Below are 16,424 nucleotides of genomic sequence, written 5' to 3'. Positions count from 1 at the left end.
AGAGCTATCTCCTTAATATCTGGAAACTATGAAGTTCTACGAAGAACGTCATATTTGCATAGCAAACTTCATTTCAATAAGTCTTCCAAACATCTGAGGTTTTGTTTATGATTACTCAACCCTCCGGCCCACAAAGACCCCTTTTCCAGGACCAACAGCACTTCTTATTTAAATCATTTAGAACTGAGTCACATGCTGCTTCATAAAATTCTCTTGAAACGTCGGCATTTCTGCTATTTTGAAGCCCTTGAGGAACAAATGGTATCAACTGCATCTTTTTTTTTAATCCGCCAAAGCACATAACACAATGCTAGGCATCTAGCAATATTAAATAAATATTTAACAAATTAATGAATTTCTCAACTCTGTATTTTAGGGCTTCCATAACCTCCCCACCCCCTCACTCAATGTTCCCTGGGGAAAATCCACATTAGAAGTGTTACCTTGAGTCACTTCATCTAAGTAGTTCCTCTATCGTTTTTCGGTAGAGTTGGTGGATAAGAGCATTTACAGTATTTGTATTCACTGAGCTAGGCTGTGTAAAAGCCAAAACCTTAATATAATAAAGTCTCTCCTTTATTCTTTCATTAAGTCCATCAAAAAGCATGTATTGATGCACCCAGCAAAGTGAACCCTGTTCTCTGTATTCCAGGAAACCAATTTAAAAATAAAGCAGGTGACCACCACTCAGTGAAATGAGTATTTTCCGAGCACTGTAGTTGGATACAAACAGTGCTCCTTGGGTAGCTCCCAGGAGACTTCACTGAGGAGGCGGCAGGAGCTGAGGCTTCCAGGCACCACCCCGAAGGGACAGAGGGGACGTGCCTCTGAGAACAGCAGGACAGGACCAGTGGATCAGAGGCCTGAACCAGAAGCTGTCTGCAAAACCACCGAGCAGCTCACACGGGGGGAGTGGCCAGCGCCAGGGCACACCGGGCACTGTGAGCTCTGCTAACAGAGTAGGTGCTTCAGCCCACAGGAAGCTGCCACTCAATCCAACAGGAAGTAAGTACAGGGCTATAAGCAGAAGGGTGGCTGGATGGGGTTTTTCATTTCACAAGGGGGTAATGGTATAAAAACGGACTAGACAGGAGGGGAGGAGGCCACCCAGGAGACTAAGACAGCGGTTCAGTCAAACCCTGAGCTGATGCACTAGAAGTGGAGATGGAACGAATAAGGGGGGAAACATCAGGGTGAGGGATTTGAGTGACGACACGAGGACTAATGGAAAGGGAAAATCCAGGCAAATCCAGAAAACTTTGAATTCTGAGTATAATTAGCTGAAAGGTGGGGTCACAAACTAAAGGAGTAGATACAGGAAAAACAAACTCTTGAGGAGAAGGAGAAACGACCGTGAATTCAATTTTACACATGGGGAGTTTGAGAGCATTCAAGGGGACACGGTGGGTAAGCGCCTGTCTGAAGATCTGGAGCCCAGAAGAAAAGGTCAGAGATTACTTACGTGTGTTAGGTCAGGGGTTCCCAGAAAGAGAGCTAAGCCAGGATTCCCGTTCATACAACTCACTGAGGACGGGCTCACAGAGAAAAGAGGTGAGAAGGCAGGACAGGGAATGGGGGAAAGCCAAGAAGGCTCGGGGCGTCAAGTGAAACAAATGCGCCCAACATCAGCCCCAGGAAGCAGGATGGTCGCTGTGCACAGCCGGTGGCTGCCACCGAGGAAGCCTGGGGAGGGAGGGCCGCCACTCGGCCTGGGTGGCCCCTGGCAGGGGACTCACAGAGGTCACCACACTGGGCTTCGAACACAATGGGAGAGTTTTCTTTGCCACAAAGCTGATTCCTGCCCCAAGAGTCGTTCTTTGCTGCTCTGTCCGCTTAGCATGTTAATCCCCGGCAACTCCTTCCCATTACTTCTTTGGATCCCAGGAATCTCCACCTCAAAGTCCTGCTCAGGCTCCCCGCTTCTGCTGGGACCTCCCCTCCCCAATGCCAACGCTGCAGCTCGGCTTCAGCACCCAACTGCCTGACTGGTTTATCCTCCAAGCTGCACTAGAATGCAAACTGCTCGAGTGGGTTCCGCTCGTCTGTTCTCTAGCCCTTCCTGGCCCATGGGGAAGCATTCAGCACTTGTTGAATAAGTATTAGAAGGAGCTGCGGATGACAGTAGTTCACACTCATTCTCCGAAGCCCTGTTGAGTGGAAATGGATAGGGAGCTCGAGAAAGGCCAAAAAAAAAAAAAAAAAAAAAAGAGCAGCATCAACATATGTACACAGCTATGCAAGACACTTGGCCACAGAGAAGAACAGGGGACAGAGGGCAAAGCTGCAGGAAACTCATCACTCTGTTCATGTCACACAGGGTTCACAGGGTATTGCTATTAAGAATATGACGTATCTGAAAGAACACCATAAAAGAACAACAGTAGAAAGGGTCTATCTTTAAAGAGAAGAGACAAAAAGTCTTCTGTGAAAATCACATCTCACTGGCTATAGAGGAAAAGGAAGAAAAGTAAACCACTGACAGGAATGGTAGAATCTGACATTTGCTTAGGACATTATGCAAAAAAATGAAAATTAATTTATTGAAGTGCCTGCCTTTATATGTGATTTTTAAAAATTCTAAAGAGTGTTATGCAGTACCCTGACTTTTTTTTGTTTTGTAACAGAGACAGAGGAAGTGACAGAGAGAGGGACAGATAGGGACAGACAGACAGGAAGAGAGAGAGATGAGAAGCATCAATTCTTCCTCGTGGCTCCTTAGTCTCCTTAGTTGTTCACAGATTGCTTTCTCATATGTGCCTTGACCAGGGGCTACAGCAGAGGGAGTGACCCCTTGCTCAAGCCAGCAACCTCTGGGCTCAAGCCAGCGATCCTGGGGTCATGTCTATGACCCCACGCTTAAGCCAGCGACCCTGCACTCTAGCTAGATGAGCCTGCGCTCAAGCCAGCAACCTTGGGGTTTCAAACCTGGGTCCTCATCATTGCAGTCTGACACTCTAACCACTGCGCCAACGCCTGGTCAGGCTACCCTGACTTTTTTTAATGGATTATGATAAAGACAATCCAATCTTCAATCGACGGTGAGGTCAGTTATCAGCATTACTGACAGCCATTAGGGTTTAATGGAGAATAAACAGGACCACAGGTCCTCAGTTCAATAACTAACATCTATGCGATTCTCCGCTTCATTCTCCATGGTTCATTCTCTCTTTGCCTTTAGGGTTCCTTTCCTATGACTGTAAGTGTGCCTCCCCCTTCTGACACCACCACACTTCTCAGTCTCGCCACAATCCCTCCACCATCACGTACTGGGCAACAAGGTAAGCAGGCTTATTAGAAAACTGTGGGCAGAGGTCTGTGTTAATAGATGGGTTCTAAACATAACTAGGAATTTTCTCCTGAGTAGAGAAATGTTAGCTTAGGCACCCACAAACCACAGGTTGTGCCCTATGGGCTCTGTAGTTCTTCTCACAGGTGTAGAACTCATTGTTTCGTATCAACTGACCTGGAGCTGTCTCAGGCCTATGAGGCTGCTGGAAGCCTGACCTTCACTATATAAGTAGATCATTAGACAGATGGGCCCCCACAAAAAAAAAATTGAAAAGAAAGAAGTAATTGAATAAAGAACTAGAGAAAGAATTTAACTGAAAGAGGAAAAGAAGCATTAAATGAAAAAAGTTTTCAAAAATTAGAAAAGAGGTAAGAGTAAAGACCACTTATGCATATAAATCTAATGCAAGTCACCTACTTTTTAAATGAATTTCATTAAAACTTTAAGCTTTGAAGAAGAGAAAAATGTTTTATTATAAAAAGTGATACTAAAAAGATAAAAATTTCCCTAAAAGAGTTCGAATTTCAAGTTATTTCCATATAACCCTGGCAATTTCCTTCTATTGTAAACTTTTACAGTAAAATGTTCAGGAAATGACTTATCAAAATATGTTTATGATGTTTTAGAAAACTTAAACCCTAATTTTTTATAAACCCTAAAAACTGTATGAATTACTGCTTCTCTACAGATGCCAGTCATTAATTTACACTCCCATATATTAAAAGATATCTTGCTACTTAAAATATTTTCTCAAAACATTGTGGAAGTTACTTAAAGTACTTTCTCAAAACACTCCGAAAGAGTTTGCATTAAATGGTTAAAAGCCATTCGTTAACCACAATACCAAAAATAGCCATATGTCATTCATGACATTTCATGGAAACTTTAGAATTTTCTTCTTAATATTAAACAATTTTGAGTATTTTCTGGATTCTGGAGAGAAAAAAAAATGAACAAATTTTATCATGTAATTCTATCACAACCCAATAAATCTATCTCTGAAAAAACATTACATTATGTAAAATTCCACCCTAAAAACAAGAGGGCTTATGCAGAAAATAAGATTGGGGGCAGACCATTCAAAACCCTAATATATCCAGAACACTAGTAAAAGCAAGACGCTCCTACCAAACAGGCCCACACGAGCCATATCTTCTTCACCTCTTCTGACCCCTACAGTGCCCACCCTGGGGCATCAGCAGGATAGATGCCCTACTTCCGGTTCTCGCTAGAGATAAATCATGGGCTGCTGACCTACAGAAAATACGTCCAGGTAAAGAAAGTTCAGTCATGGACTCCAGCTAGGTTGGAAATCAAAAGTCCAAAGACAGAACTATAAGAGGGGAACTTTAAATTATGTTAATAAAAGCAGCATGGAAGGTTGAGGTTTATGCAGCTAATAACAGAAACAGGTAGGTGCCAATTACAATAATAAAAAGATAGGCCTCATTTTTTGCCTATATTTCAAAAACCTGAAATCGGATACTGCTACCCTACTCCTCTTTAGAGAACAATTTTCTTCCTCCCTGTATGCTGTGTTCCTGGTTGTGCCCTCAGTGACCCCAGGTAACAATGTCTGCATCTCAGTCTTTGCTTTCCTCAGTTAAATTTCTAGGCCTTTCCACAGCAGACTTGTACTTGTATTAAACATATATTACGTGGTTCCTCCATACATATACATACCCATTTACATAGTTATTATTTATTCAGGTGATCTATAAAATGCAGGGCATTTCCTTTTTTTTCCTATTCATGCCCCAGCAAAAACACACAACTGGATTTTTGATGTGGTGCCCCACATGTGAAATGAAGCAGAAGACCCAGATGTCCAGGTGATTTTATTATGACTGCATTCACAAAAGAACGGTATCAGAGAGCTCCCATTGTGCAGCGCTCATATGATCTGAGATATGCGCATTAACTTATAAGGCTTCAGTGGCAGACACAAAATCCTCAGGTAGCAGCAAGAAGAAAGGCAAAAGGCACTGAGAAAAGATGTGAGGACTTCTCTCTTCCTGATGTCAGGATGCTGGGAAGGGGAGAGCCGACAAATCCAGGACGATCAAAAAGCTTCTTAAGGAGCTAAGGCTTGGTTTTTAAAAACTTAGCTACGTTTTTAAGTTAACTATGAAAAGGGAAGAGAAGGTTTTCTAGTTCAGGGTTATAAGTCAGCTTTATTGTGTTTAGGAACTGTATGCCAGCTTTGTAAAATTTCACTTAGTTAGAAAACCAGAAAAATCCCCAGAAGGAAGAAAGCTCCCTGCCAAGTAGACAAATGAGAAATAATTTCCAATTACCTTTGACGTTTTTAAATCGAGAAATTCCCTGCCACCGAGCTAATATGTACTTTAAAATATTAAAATGGAAGTAGTCATTAAATAACTTGCTTCCTTTGTCTTACTCTATACACCTAAGAAATAAAATAAAACAGGAAGGACCATGGGAAAGAATGAATAACAATACTGTCCATTCAACAATAAACACAATGATGAAAAGATAACCAAATCACAAATGAAATTAAAATATGTGCTCCTATAAAATTTAATTAACTTTCCTGTGGCCAGTGTCTTAGTGTTTCACTCGTCAAAGCTAATACTGGTATTATCATTCTAAAACTACATGAATATCACTCTCAAAGAACAGAAAGCAAACCAAAGTAACCATTTATCCAAGGAAGAATGAGCAGACGATCGTACCACCAGTGCAGTCTCACTGTCATAAACAAGAAGGAGCTCCACTGCAAAAATGCACACGTGACAGTGACATTAACGCTTCTGAGTGTTTTAACTTACTCCCACACTCCTTTTGTATCCAATAGAGCCGTGACAACAGCAGAGCGCAAATATTGGTTGAATCCTTTCTGCCACTCCTTGTGAAATGTTTCTCTTGAGTGGTTGTTAAAGTAAGACAGGGTCCTGGGATGGCTCCTTCAGCAGCCTGCCCTGAAGGAGGCAGGGAGGGCTGCACCCTGTCCAGGACCAAACAGGGGTCCTAACTTCAGCCAGTCATTCCTGGGACGTTTCCAACCAGAACTGTGTTGCACCCCATCTCTCCACCCCTGATGGCGGCAAAGCAGAGAAAGCATCAGCTTAGAAGCCATCCGGGTCAGTGTCACTAGCCCTGAAGAGGAAGTGTGGGTGCTCGGCCCATGTTTCTGCCCGGCCACACTACCCTCCCAATAAATCCTGCTTTCTTCTCCAGCCACTGCAGGTTGATCCTCAGCTCCCTGTAAGCAGGAGCGCTAGTACCCATAGAGATCCACGTACAGACCAACGCGGAGCTGCTGTGAGACACTAACATTCAGGCCAGAGCTCAGAAACTGAACGGGTGTGCTGCTTTAAAGCCCAGGGAAAGGAGACTCAAGGGTGATGCTGACTCACGTCATGTAGGAAAGGACAGATTCAGGAGCAGCCAAAGGTGTTTACAAAGCAACTTCTCCCTCCCATGATATACAGCAACATTTCTATAAATTTATACTAAATTAGCATATATGTTAAAAATTGTTAATTTCTTGATAGAACTTACAGGGAAAATTGTATAACTGCCACAAGTCACGGAGCATTATCTATTAATCAGTTCTCTGCACCTGTCGGAAGCCTGAACACTTGGACCAATTAATTTAACCAGACATCCAGGTTGCTGTGGTAGCGGGTACTCAAATTCTAGGCATGGTACTGAAAGGGAAATAAACTGACTTAGAAGTTTTGGTAAATATCACCACCCATAAGTAGCTAAGAAATGTCATAGGAATTACGAAAGGGAAGTCAGGCTGTTACATCAACTCTGAGCTTTAAAGGCTTCTGGACATGAAGGAAAGAGAGTTATTAAAAATTAAAGAAGTGGATTTTGGAAAAAGCCACAAATGTCCACTAGGGACTAACGGAATATGTAAAGAAAGTGCTAAGAAGACATTCTAAAGTAAACTGCTTTTTCTGTACTTCATTACTAAAGGATTTTTGTCATGTTCTACTCATTTGCCAATCATTTAGTAACCTTTGTATTAAGTACTACAGGGGTATAAAGATGAATGAGACACAACTGCTCCTCTCACAGCTATTTATACAAATACCTATAAGAAATAACTGCCACAGAAGTATAAGAGAAGACTATGGAAGTTCAGAAGGAGGGAGGCCTCAGAACAATGGATCACAATAGGCTGATTTTCAATCAAATTCTGAATACTAGAGTCACAAAGAATTCAATAAATGTTGGGGGGGGGCTGTATATTCAAAGACTAGCGATGATTACTCCTAGCACAAGAACTGTTATCTCTATCTGGATGTAATTTGATAATTTAACAAAGAACCTTTGTAATGTCATAGGAGCACAGCCTAGAAGAGGAACAATTTCCGTGACTTGAACCCTCATGAACAATGGTTCTTTTCTCTTTTCTGGTGGAAGACTATTTGGATGGAGTCCAGGGACACCAAGCACACTGCCTGCCCAGATGGTTCAAAGACGTGTTTTTTCCTAGTTATCCTGGATGCAGACAACCAAACTCCTTTTCCATATTCCTAAAGAAAAAGGGAACTTTGGGAATTGTCACAACAGCTAGTTCTGGGGAACATGGAAACCATCTTTCCCTCTCACTCCTCTCCTGGCACTGATTCTAATTTAGGGAAGATGGAGTCGTACTTATCACAAAACAAAGACCAACTGAATAGCATAGTTTATGAATCCCCCTGAAGCATCAGAGCCCCTCAATAATCATGGTGTCTCCTAATCATTCAAGGAAGATTCAGTTCACATAAAAGTTCACACAAAAACCTGGCCGGTTGGCTCAGCGGTAGAGCGTCGGCCTGGCGTGCAGAAGTCCAGGGTTCGATTCCAGGCCAGGGCACACAGGAGAGGTGCCCATCTGCTTCTCCACCCCTCCCCCTCTCCTTCCTCTCTCTCTCTCTCTTCCCCTCCCGCAGCGAGGCTCCATTGGAGCAAAGATGGCCTGGGCGCTGGGGATGGCTCCTTGGCCTCTGCCCCAGGCGCTAGAGTGGCTCTGGTAGCGGCAGAGCGACGCCCTGGAGGGGCAGAGCATCGCCCCCTGGTGGGCAGAGCGTTGCCCCCCCTGGTGGGCGTGCCGGGTAGATCCCGGTCGGGCGCATGTGGGAGTCTGACTATCTCTCCCTGTTACCAGCTTCAGAAAAATACAAAAAAAAAAAAGTTGACACAAAAAGCAACTCATACTTTCTAACTTTCTAACTGAGCCCATCACAACCAGCTCCTTCTTTGGGCACATAATAACTATAGCACCAGCTGGACCACCCACCTGACTTTGAGGATCACAACCTGGCACAGGCCCACCTTGGCTCACACATTTCCTCTCCACCCCCCCTCAAGGGATGAAGCAGGTTCGATAAGGAGAAAAGCAGCACCATGGATGAAACCACATAAACAGATACACTGAAGCACTAACTTCAGTGTAAGTTCAGATGCAGAACAGCTAGATGGAGAAGAACGTGAGCTCAAGAACTGGACCAACCTGTGTTCCCAATCTGTTCTTGGGCAAGATATCTAACTTATGAGAGTCCTAATACGAGGTGGGCAAAGCAGGTTTAGAGTTGTGCAAGACTTCTATTCTTATATTATAATTTATCAATCATTGAATTATGTATTTGTATTATCACTGTAAACCTACTTGTGCATACCCCTCTAATAATAATAACAGTCATCTCTTTAGAGGGTTGTTGTGAGGCTAACTAGTACAGAAACCACTTAAACCAATGTTCAATAAATTCAAGGCCTTTACACCCCTGTGATAAGCATAATGTGTATCCTGTGGTAACTGAGTACACTAAGCATTTAGATACCGAAGACACCCTTTATCCTGGGGCTTGTACTTCTGCATGAGGGCTGACACCGGTCTCAGCTCTCTTGCTTCACAGCAGCCGGAGCACTTCCTTCTGTTTTTGTTTTTATTTTTTAAACCACAGGAGAGTGTGAACATAGGCCCCACCACCATATATTATGCAACTGAGTTCCCCACTTGTGAGGAAATCGCAGGGACAGCACGCCCAGAGTGCAATGGGTGAGCCTCGCTCTGGGAAAACCACTGTTGTGATGGTGGTCCCTCCCCTGCTGGGTGAGGGCGGGGCTCTTCCTTCTCGTCAGTGTGGGCTGTCACACTCCTTGTCTCAGTCACTCATCAAGAATCAATTTTGCCAGCAGCAACCTAGTAACTTTTCCAATAAACAATTCCAAATAGGCAGGCACACATTTCTAATAAATTTAGGGCTGTTTTAAGAGAATTGGTACCAATCAGCAACCAGGACTTCATCTTCTGAGTCTGCACAGAATAATAATGTTCCATCTGATTGAAGAAGGAATAAAATTCAGAAGCATGAGCTTTCAAAACATACACAAATAACTGGCTTTCTTGTTAAAATTTCGTGAGTCACCCATGATGATCATCTATGCAGAAGCAGATGCTAAAGTCAATCACAGGTGCTAAGCTTAATCACGAGGACACACCACATTCTGCTCTTTCTCTCATTTACAAAACAGCTACGTACAAACAGCATAAAGTAGGGCAGCTAAGAAACTGCATTTTAAGAGTTGGTAACATAATTTATCGGTACAACTCATTATTGTGCTATTATTGCAATTAGCATGAAATTAAAGCAAGCATACACATACACTAATAATTAGTGTGAGAACAGTATATAAAGCACAGGTGAAGATATCACCCCCACAGGACTCTGAAGAAGGTCCCTTCTCCAAGATAGTCTCTAAACGCACTGAAAATGTAAGGTAAGCATATATTTGTGTGGGCAATTAATTTTAAGTAAAACTAACCCAACCTCACCTATCAGAGCTAACATCAAGTTGCATACATGTATCAACTACTTTTCTTCAAGTATTAAGAACTTAAAAATTTTTTTAATAATTGACAAATCCACCCAACACTTCTTTTTTAGTTGGAAAATGTTTAATTCTTTTATTCCATTTAGGTATTCTAAAAGACTACTGTAACTGTTACCAATCTTGCTTCAGACGTAGAAGCCCTCTCTAGAATTTTTACTCTGAAATTACTTCTAGATTTACAGAAAGTCTCACACAGGGCTGCTCAGCTTTCTATCAGATCAAAGACACCACCTAACATCTGAGAAGTTAAAAGAAAAGCACATTGCAAATGCACTAAAGTCTGATACTTCGTAAAAAGATTTTTAACACCATAGAGAATGTAAAAAGCTCTGTGTTTCCATACTTTTCTCATGTTCATAGGGACTGTAAATATTAGAGCTCAGGACAGCTTCAGCTCAGCATGTCTTATTGTTTAACAAAAAGGAGGGTGGGAATGACAGTGTCATTATTCCTAAAATTATCTTGGACCTTAAATCTCCCTTGATCCCTCAACCTCCCAACTATAGCATCATTGCTATGGTTCCCTTTATAACAAAATTCCTCAAAAAGCAGTTAATCCCATTGGCTCCACTTCCTCTCCCTGTTTTCTTTTTTTTTATTTTATTTCACAGGAGGAGGTATTGAGATATAATTGACATATCACATCGTATGAGTTTTAAGTTTACAACAACGATTTGATATATCATACTGTGAAATGATTACCACTCATTGATTGCCCTGGAACTCTCTCTTCTCTGGGGCTTTACAGCTCTTTTCTTCCTCCTGACGACCTCTGCCTTCTCAGCCTTTTTGGCTGGTTTCTCTTCTTCACAAACTCTGCAGATGGAGGTGTCCCAGGCCTGGGAATTTGGACCTCTTTTCATCTCTTCCTATACTCGCTCCTTAGGTGATCTTAAATGTAATGGCTTAAATGTCATCAATACACTGAGGGTCCCCAGGACCCTTTCCAGACTCCAGGACTTACCTTTCCCTTATCCCCAGATTCATATATCCAACTACTTTCGTGACAATTCATTTCATATATCAAATAGGAATCTCAAATTTTACAAGTCCAACACCAAATTCCTGACTCCATACCCTCCCAACACTTTGCTCCCCACCCCACTCCATCTTCCATTTCAATAGATGGCCCTACCATGAATACACTTGACTTCTCTAATCAAAAACTGGAGGATCTTGATGGTCCTCTCTGATATTCTAATCCGATTCAACAGATAGTTCTCTTGACTCTACTTCAGATCCCACCACCTCTCAGACCTCCACTGCTTCCGTCCCAGCCCGAGTCTCCATGACGATGAGAACAGCCTTCTAATGTGTCTTTCAGCTGCTACTTTCCTATTCTCCCTGCCCACAGTCTAGACAAAGCAGCAAGGATTTAAAAACAATCCCTCTCCTGGTCAAAACCTTAGTTTCTGACCTAGAATGAAATGCCACATTCTAACCATGACCTTCTCACCACGCCCCTTGGTCACCGTCCCCCACCCACCCTGAGTTCCATCCCCATTCCTAAGAACAGGAAGCCTGTGGACAGCTCAAGGCCGCTGCACTCTCTCCCTCCAGGTATTCCCACAGTCTGCTGCCTCCCTTCTTCGAGATCCACCCTCAAACACCATCTTCTCAGAAAGAGGTTCCCTAACCATCTTATCAACACTCCCCCTTGGGTCTTTCTTTCCCCTTTCCTGGGTTTGGTTTATAACCTTATACCTCTTCTTGACCATTATATAGTGGATTTCTATTTATTATCTCTCTATCATCTCCACTGAAGGAAAAGTTCCATGGTGGCAGAAGTTTCTCTCTCTTGCTCACTCTTAAATCGCCAGGGCCAAGAATAGTGCTGGGCAAACAGTGTTCAATAAGTATTTGTTGAATAAATACATAAATGAGTCATTTCTATATTCCTTCTCTTTGCTTACTGGGGTAGAGAATAGATATTTCTATTGTTTATTACTTTAATACACATGATATAATGCTGAATGGAGCCATTAAATATTTTTCAAGTTGTATTTTTAGACCCTCATAATGTTAGCCAGGGGATTTTTAGACGGAAAGAGCAGCCTGGGTACAGCAGAGAGGTAGGAAATAGCAGAACACCTTTTGGGGAATACAGGTAGCTCCCTAAAGATCTGGGGGGTGCTGGGGGAGAAGGAAGCAGGACGAGTGAAAGGCGAGGCTTGGAATGAGGCTGAAAACAGATGAGGAGCAACCATGAAGGGGCCTGCGTGCCAACCCGAGTTCTGGGTTTATCCTGCAGCAAGGGAGTCGTAAGCAAAGAAACAGCAATTAGGATTTCATTTGGGAAAAATTACTCTGGTCACGTAAGATTATATCACCCAGGTGAGCATGTCCGCTCTTAGGTAATTAGCAACATAGCTGCTCCAGGTCTTCACAGACACAAGACATGCCATCTAAGTCTTAAATTCTTCTTTCACTTCTTATCATCCATACAGAAAAGGCAGCCATAGTTTCTTGCTCACAAACCTTTACTAATTTTCCAAATGAAACATTTTCTCAGCATGTTCCTATTTGAATATTTTCAACTTTTAATCAATTAGCTCTTTAATTCAAGAACACTTACATGATAGTCTTCAATTAATGCACACAGATTCTGGTATATGCACAGTGAATCAGTTAATTCACTTATAACACTAAATATTAATACCACATCAAATAGGAAAATATTCAATAAGGTTTTTCAGTTATGGTTTTTTAGTTAGTAAAAAAAAAAACCTGGCATCTGATCATTCAGATACTAATATAGTCAAGAGTTTATTCAATACTAGCTTCCAATTAAAACAAAAGAGAGTTCTTGCCCTGGGTAGGAGTCAGTGGATAGATCATTGACCCAGAGCACCAAGGTCCCAGGGTTCAATCCCAGTCAGGGCACATACCAGAAGCCACCAATGAGTGCACAACTGAGTGGAACAAAGTAGGTGGAACAACAAGTTGATGCTTCTCCTTCCCTCTCTCTCTTCCCCCCACCTCTCTCTTTTGCTCTCTCTCAAATCAATGGAAAAATTTAAAAAAAAAGAGAGTTCAGTTCAGCTAGACAAGACACACATAAAAAGTTCTTTATTAGTAAGGTTTAAACAGTAGGTTTGATTTTAATATTTAATATGATATTTACTTGTATAAAGAACTTTAATATAGAATGCCATAAGTTTCTTAGTATTGTAAAGAATACTAAGTTTCTTTTTTTGTTAAAGGCCTTTCATTTAATGTTAGATGGCTTGTTTTCATTGGTTTTTAAAAAATCATTGTTTGCCTTCTATTCCTCTTGGCCCTCTCTGTATCCTTAGTATTTGTAATGTGATCATTACTTTGCCTCTTACCGTAGAGCTTACTCTCAACATTTCATTTGACAGTTACTCCATCTTGGTTACTTCAAAATCATATACCGAATCCCTGCCACATGTCCAAGCACTAAGGTGCAAAAATGAGAAGATAAGAGCTCCACCCTGAAGCAGATCCTGATGACAGTGATCCCGCCCTCCCTCCCTTTCACCCCTGAGGTGTCCACCCCGGCGAGGACGACCCTTTTCATGCCTATGACCCACTTCCATCTGTTTTTATCTCCTTGTGCAAATAACTTGCTTCCAATGACACACTTGATCTTCCTCAAGGATCTTTCTTACATTAACTTCCTTATGCTATACATCTTTTTTTTATACGACTCTATTTTTAAAGGAAGCAAAATTACATCGATAAATGAACAATGGCACGGTATCTGAGCCAGCTTAAACACCTCCCTCTGCTCAGTAAGCACGTTTATGATTAATGCCAAGTCAGAGAGGATCTCAAAAGGGAAGCAGTAAGAAGAAGGAAAAAAAGCAGAAGACCCAAAGTCAATGACCAAGTGGCACTTTATGTATGCCTGAGACACTACTGAACGGACTCCAGGGACAAAAGAAGCAACACAGCAGTTATATTGTAGCACCAACTGGTTCCATTTCTGCTCTCCCTAACCCTGGGGTCCCCAAACTTTTTACACAGGGGGCCAGTTCACTGTCCCTCAGACCATTGGAGGGCCGGACTATAAAAAAAACTATGAACACTGCACATATCTTATTTTAAAGTAAAAAAACAAAATGGGAACAAATACAATATTTAAAATAAAGAACAAGTAAATTTAAATCAACAAACTGACCAATATTTTAGTGGGAACTATGCTCCTCTCACTGACCACCAATGAAAGAGTTGCCTCTTCCGGAAGTGTGGCGGGGGCCGGATAAATGGCCTCAGGGGGCCGCATGTGGCTTGCAGGCCGTAGTTTGGGGACCCCTGATCTAACCATTTCTCTGAGGAACCTTTCCTGGAAGCTCCCAACAACACAACCGTGAGTGCACAGTGTTACAGAGAAAGCTAAAAGGAAGGTATCTACCCACGTTATTCACTACATAGACAAGTTATTGACTACAAAAACTCAAGTTTCAGGCGGACGGGGAAACCTCTGCAGACGCGGTCCTGGGGCGGGTACTCACGGAGTGGGCGCTGATCCTGGCCCGCCTCCTCCACGCTGCACAGGCTCAGAGAGCATGGGCTGTGCCAGGACTCACCAGCAGCTTAGATAACTCATACAACTTTTGTTCAATAAATATTTAAGTATGAAGGAGTGTAGATGTTTAAAATTTAAAAAATGACCTTTAGACATCAACCTTAATATTTACATTCCACAGAAGTCATCACATGGTAAATACCTTGGGGAAGAATACACGGAGCAGCCATTTCAAAAGAAAATCAGCAAATATGTACAAAACCTAAAATATTTCCGCTAAGAGCAGGAAAAAGAAATCTGAGATTTCACACACAGGCTACATGGACTATTCTTTTAACATGTGCTTCCCATTTTTATATACCTTTTCCTTCCATACCCCACAAGCTACAGAACCCTGCTGGCAAAACGCCCCCCTCTGGGGAGAACTTTTTCTAACTTGACAGAAACAATGCCTTGAATTTAAAGCAGTTTTTCTTTCTCATCATAACAGTGCAGTGACCTCTATGCAAAACATAATGAAAAATGCAAGTCAATGCTATATGGCAGAAAATGAAACCTGGGTTTATGTCTACAAAGACATCAGATCGGTAACTTTATAGAGTGCACACAACTGAAACAAAATATAAAATAATCCTATTTATGTGGGAACCTCTCTGATGGTGATATCTCCCAAGGGAGGCCCAGAAACTACAGTGGGGGCCAATATTGAACTCAAGCCTTCTTCACAAAAATCCTATATTGTCAAAACAGATATATAGAAACGCTGGTGAAGTTAAATTATGATTTAAAAAAACTGTGAAAATGTACATTCTACTTGCTAAAACATTCCAATAAAATGTACAACCCACAGTAAATTCACAAGTTATTCAATAAAAAGGGCATCAGACTGAGATTCAGAGAGAATAAGTTTAGTCCAGTCTCAATTGTTAAATTCATGGACAGTATTCTACAAATACTCACTGACTGGCCTGAGAAGCTGTATGATCCCGAGTAGGAGGCCTCAAGATTATTATTATTTCTTCTTCATAAAATTAACTAATTTAGCAATGAAGAGAGCTCAGTTGACTTTACGATCTAATACCTAGCAAGGAAGCACAAGCTTTGTCCCTTTCTCCAAGACTGGGAATGGGAGCCTGTAGGAGCTAAAAGTAGTTCTCAATCCTAAGGAAAGAGTCTCTTCTGGCAGCTGTGAGAAAGACCATCTTTATCCTGAAGGCTACGAAGAGTACTGAAAAGTGATTTACCAGTGAGAAGCGTGGTCACATTTGGGTTTTAAAAGATCACAAGTAATAATTTTGAGGGTGGATTTTAGAGGTATCAAATGAGCCACTGAAACCCAACAGGACCCTAGGGCAGCAGTAATATGAGTGAAAGACTAAAGCTAAAACTAAGGTGCCAGGAGTAGATCAGAAATTGGAGAAACAGCACCTGAAAGCAACAGAATGAGCATGCACAGGAGAGGGAGATGCTGCAACTGATGATGATGATGATGATAACTGCAACTAATATCATACTAACATCATTAAAATGTACTGACTGTTTCAATGTACCAGTCACTGTGCTAAATATTTGTTCATTTAATCCTATTGACTATCCTAGGACAGTGATGGGAAATCTTTTGAGCTTGGTGTGTAAAAATTCGCCAAAAAACCGAGCATAACTTGGGCGGTGTGTCACTTCGAGAAAAAAAACCATAATTTTGTGATATTTATAGTTTAAATAACAAAAATGTATAATTGTAATATATAACTGTATTTAATAAACCAAGAACTATTTAACTTACCT

The 16,424-nt window shown here is 41.7% G+C and overlaps 1 protein-coding gene and 1 non-coding gene across 2 annotated transcripts in view; both read right to left on the bottom strand.

The window, feature by feature from the left end:
- The window catches only part of CDK14 (cyclin dependent kinase 14), a 635,411-nt gene that overhangs the window by 517,157 nt on the left and 101,830 nt on the right, over window positions 1-16,424 (bottom strand). The gene's annotated exons all lie outside the window — the stretch shown is intronic.
- LOC136311272 (U1 spliceosomal RNA) lies at window positions 9,213-9,373 on the bottom strand. The gene has a single exon (XR_010726708.1). It is a non-coding gene; the product is annotated as a U1 spliceosomal RNA (small nuclear RNA).

This window comes from Saccopteryx bilineata, chromosome 7 (assembly GCF_036850765.1).
Source record: "Saccopteryx bilineata isolate mSacBil1 chromosome 7, mSacBil1_pri_phased_curated, whole genome shotgun sequence".
Classification (NCBI taxonomy): Eukaryota; Metazoa; Chordata; class Mammalia; order Chiroptera; family Emballonuridae; genus Saccopteryx; species Saccopteryx bilineata.
This window is presented reverse-complemented; position numbering and strand designations above follow the sequence as displayed.